Source organism: Astatotilapia calliptera, chromosome 20 (genome assembly GCF_900246225.1).
Source record: "Astatotilapia calliptera chromosome 20, fAstCal1.2, whole genome shotgun sequence".
NCBI classification, from domain to species: Eukaryota; Metazoa; Chordata; class Actinopteri; order Cichliformes; family Cichlidae; genus Astatotilapia; species Astatotilapia calliptera.
This window is the reverse complement of record NC_039321.1, coordinates 3,072,580-3,077,792: the sequence shown is the minus strand read 5'-3', so window position 1 is coordinate 3,077,792 and position 5,213 is coordinate 3,072,580.

Sequence of the window (5,213 nt, the reverse complement as noted above, 5' to 3'; positions counted from 1 at the left end):
GTGGAAACATCATGCTATGGGGCTGTTTTTCTGCCAAGGGGACAGGACGACTGATCCGTGTTAAGGACAGAATGAATGGGGCCATGTATCGTGAGATTTTGAGCCAAAACCTCCTTCCATCAGTGAGAACTTTGAAGATGAAACGAGGCTGGGTCTTCCAACATGACAATGATCCAAAACACACCGCCCGGGCAACAAAGGAGTGGCTCCGTAAGAAGCATTTGAAAGTCCTGGAGTGGCCTAGCCAGTCTCCAGACCTCAACCCCATAGAAAATCTGTGGCGGGAGTTGAAAGTCCGTGTTGCTCGGCGACAGCCCCAAAACATCACTGCTCTCGAGAAGATCTGCATGGAGGAATGGGCCAAAATACCAGCTACTGTGTGTGCAAACCTGGTAAAGACCTATAGTAAACGTTTGACCTCTGTTATTGCCAACAAAGGTTATGTTACAAAGTATTGAGTTGTATTTTTGTTATTGACCAAATACTTATTTTCCACCCTGATTTACGAATAAATTCTTTACAAATCCTACCATGTGGATTTATGGATTTTTTTTTCACATTCTGTCTCTCACAGTTGAAGTGTACCTCTGGTGCAAATTACTGACCTCTGTCATCATTTTAGGTGGGGGAACTTGCACAATTGGTGGCTGACTAAATACTTTTTTGCGCCACTGTATATATGACTCTGCCTGCATGTATAGTGGTTGTCTTACTGCTCTGTGGTCCAAATCTTTCAGAGGTTCTGGAAACAGACATGCTTATACTGTTCAAAAAGATATGATGGATGAATCTTTGTCTTAATCTTTGTTTTTTGCAGAATGTGGTATGGTGGAATAATTAAGATTTATTCTGTAATTCAGCTCTATAATTATGAGGTGACCAACTGAGTGAAATCATCTAAGACCCAGAGAGGAAGCGCTTAGGAGTCCATCTGCGCTCTCCCTAAGAGATGAGGGGGAGGAGCTTGGTCATTTGGGAGGGCTTCAAAATACAGCTGCTATTACTCCACATAAAAAGGAGCCAGGTGAAGTGGTCTGGGCACCTCTATGCCCTACAAGAAGAAAGCCCAGGATATACTAAGGACTCTCTAGAAAGATTACATCTTTTAGGTGGGTTGAGAAAACCTCAGCGTGAAGAGGAAAGATTTTATTTTGAGCCGTGTAACCATATTTAAAAAGGGAAAAAATGGATGGATCGAGATATCATGGAACATTAGTTAATTCACTCTAAGAATGATGATTTAATTTGTAATTTTCACTTTTTAATGTTATTCTGTTAGTTTTAGTTTCCTGTTATTATTACTTTTGTTCTTACAGATTTTTTTCCTTTGTCATGAAGATCTGAGCTGATCACGAGAAGTTGCTGTGCACCGACTCTTATCTGCATGCATCTTGCATGTCTCGTGTTGCTCGTTTTCTAGGCCATGCTTTGGTTCAGTCGCTCGCGGTATTTCCACTTAAAAACCACTGGATGTGGTCCGGCTTCCGTCATGTTTGAGAAGTTGAACCTGGTCAGGTGTTTTCAAAAACCCGAGTACAGATCCCTGCAGGTCTAAAGAATATACAAACATGGCAGCAGAATGTATCCGACAAAAAAATAAAACAATGAATAATCCAAGACTCTTCTCCTCAGTAACGAGTCATGAGCTCCTTCTTTATGTACTCATTACCACAAAACTACATCCTCGTCATTAGCTGATTGAAGCGGGCTGCTACTGGATAATTCCTTTTAAGTTGGTGAATTAAACTTATGTTTAATTTGCCTTTTTTTTTTAAGTCCTTTTGCAAATGGAAATTACTGGTGGTTTCTTCCAGTGTTTTTAAATTAATGATGAACCAGTACTCAACATAATGTTTTATACAAGTATAAAATCGTCATATCAGTAGTAGATACCATTGTTTCCATCTTCTCATGTGTAAATTGACAGAAAATTGAAGTTTTTAGTCTTTGCTTTGGAAGCCTTATGAATGTTTTATCTGCAAAACAATGTTTCTATTACTTTCAGTATCTGATTATTATGATGTGGTTTTGAGGGTTTGAACATTAATTGAATTGTGTCTGATTGTCTCACACCAGTTACCATCAGTAGGGGAGACCGGGGATAGTTGTAACATTTTTCACATTTCTGTCTGTAAATTGAAGCTCTTTTAAGGTAGTGGATTCAAAATGTAATGCAAAGTATTTACATGTCTCTGCTATTAAATAGTGCAGCTATTTTCTCTGCAGCACAATTACCCATTGCATGGTATGGCCTCAAACACAAAGAGTGAAATGTTACAATTAACCCCATAGTCTGGGTTAGTTGTAACATATCCTGGGGTAAAATGTAACACAATGAAATAAGGGTACTAACAAAATATTAACATGTAATCTTTGTTTATTCAACACATGAATGCACTTACATCCATTTAGGTAGCTGTGTGTGTGTGTGACAGAATGCAGACATCTAGCTTTTGAACATATTCCAACCCCCCAAATTTTCTGCAACTGAATATTTCATTAATTTTGGTTGGTCTTCCTTGAGTTTGGCCTCATTGGCTCAGTGGGCATTATAACCTACAACTCTTGCACCAATTTTGAACATAACAATGAAGCTGAAAAAATGTAGTTGTTCACCAGCATTGCAATTCCATTACTTTTTATCCTGGCTTACCTTGGTGTGGTTTGCAAAGTGCTTCAGAAAGATGAGGAAATCTGTTTCTTGCACCCATCCTGATTTATTTCCACTACCAGTACGTCCTACTGGTCCATCTCTAACACAGTGGTCTGCATAATGTATGTGTGGGAACACGAACAGTGGAGGAATTGTGTTGCCAATGGCATTAACCGCATATACAAAAGCGACCAGTGAACCTCTCTCTGCTGATGTCGTTGCCCCAACTTGTTTAATATAAGTTAAAGTAATAGTGTGGTAAGTTGTAACATCTGCATTATTGTTACAACTAACCCAGACTGTTGCTGTTACAACTGACCCAGACTCCTATAGCCATGAACTAGCTAACATTACAGCCAACGGCTAAAACATTAGCACTAAAGACCTACACAGAATATATCCCCATAGACATACAAATAACATAATTTAAGTTTGATGAGTTTAACTGCACCACTCGGGTTCAGATCAGGGAGGCCGTTCCTCCCAATCACGCCCCTCCAGGTCTTGCTGTCGTTACCCACGTGAGCATTGAAGTCTCCCAGCAGGACAACAGAGTCTCCAGGTGGAGCACCCTCCAGCACCCCCCCCCCCCCACCCCCCACGGACTCTAAGAAGGCTGGGTACTCTGAACTGCCACTCAGCGCATAAGCGCAGATGACAGTCAGGACCCGTTCCCCGACCCTAAGGCGCAGGGAACAAACCCTCTCGTCCACCGGGAAAAACCCCAACGTACCGGCAGCAAGCCGAGGGGATATTAGAATACCCACCCCAGCCCGCCGCCTCTCACCAGGGGCAACTCCAGACTGAGACAGAGTCCAGCCCCTCTCCAGGAGACTGGTTCCAGAGCCCAAGCCATGCGTAGAGGTGAGCCCGACTATATCTAGCCGGTACCTCTCAACCTCACGCACTAACTCAGGCTCCTTCCCCACCAGAGAGGTGACATTCCATGTCCCTATTGCCAGTCTTGGCAGCTGGGGGTCAGTCCACCAGGGCCTCCGCTCCTGGCCGCCACCCGGCACACAATGCACCCGACCCCTATGGCGCCTCCTGCGGGTGGTGGGCCTGCGGGAGGATGGGCCCATGTCTCCTCTTTGTAGGGCTGTCGTTGTAGGGCTGTCCTGGTTGACACGCCTCTGCAATGTTGCGTGGAGATCAGGGGCAGTACCTGTGGACTGGCAGACCGGGGTGGTGGTCCCCATCTTTAAGAAGGGGGACCGGAGGGTGTGTTCCAACTACAGGGGGATCACACTCCTCAGCCTCCCTGGGAAAGTCTATGCCAGGGTGCTGGAAAGGAGAGTTCGTCCGTTAGTCGAACCTCGGATACAGGAGGAACAATGCGGTTTTCGTCCTGGTCGCGGAACACTGGACCAGCTCTTTATCCTCTCCAGGATACTTGAGGGTGCATGGGAGTTTGCCCAACCAGTCTACATGTGTTTTGTGGACTTGGAGAAGGCATTCGACCGTGTCCCTCGGGGTGTCCTGTGGGAGGTGTTGTGGGAATATGGGGTGTCTGGCCCATTGCTACGGGCCATTCGATCCCTATACAACCGTTCGCATTGCCGGCAATAAGTCGGACTCGTTCCCGGTGGGTGATGGGCTCCGCCAGGGCTGCCCTTTGTCTCCGGTTCTGTTCATAATTTTTACGGACAGAATTTCTAGGCGCAGCCAAGTGGCGGAGGGCTTTCGCTTTGGTGGCCTCAGAATCTCATCTCTGATTTTTGCAGATGATGTGGTTCTGTTGGCTTCATCGGGTGAGGGCCTCCAGCTCGCACTGGAACGGTTCGCAGCCGAGTGTGAAGCAGCGGGAATGAGGATCAGCACCTCCAAATCTGAGGCCATGGTTCTCAGCCGGAAAAGGGTGGAGTGCCCACTCCGGGTCAGGGATGAGTTCCTGCCCCAAGTGGAGGAGTTCAAGTATCTCGGGGTCTTGTTCGCGAGTGATGGGAGAAGGGAGCTGGAGATCGACAGACGGATTGGTGCAGCTGCAGTAATGCGGACGCTGCACCGGTCCGTCGTGGTGAAGAGGGAGCTGAGTGTAAAAGCGAAGCTCTCAATTTACCGGTCGATCTACGTCCCTACCCTCACCTATGGCCACGAGCTGTGGGTAGTGACCGAAAGAACGAGATCGATTCGAGATCGAGATCAGATACAAGCGGCAGAAATGAGCTTCCTCCGAAGGGTGGCTGGCCTCTCCCTTAGAGATAGGGTGAGAAGTTCGGCCATCCGGGAGGGGCTCAGAGTAGAGCCGCTGCTGCTCCACATCGAAAGGAGCCAGCTGAGGTGGTTCGGGCATCTGACAAGGATGCCCCCTGGGCGCCTCCTGGGTGAGGTGTTCCAGGCATGTCCCACCGGGAGGAGGCCCCGGGGCAGACCCAGGACACGCTGGAGAGATTATATCTCTCGGCTGGCCTGGGAACGCCTTGGTGTTCCCCCGGATAAGCTGGAGGAGGTGGCTGGGGAGAGGGAGGTCTGGGCCTCTTTGCTTAGGCTGCTGCCCCCGCGACCCGGCCCCGGATAAAGCGGATGAAGATGGATGGATGGATGGAGTTTAACTGCAAAG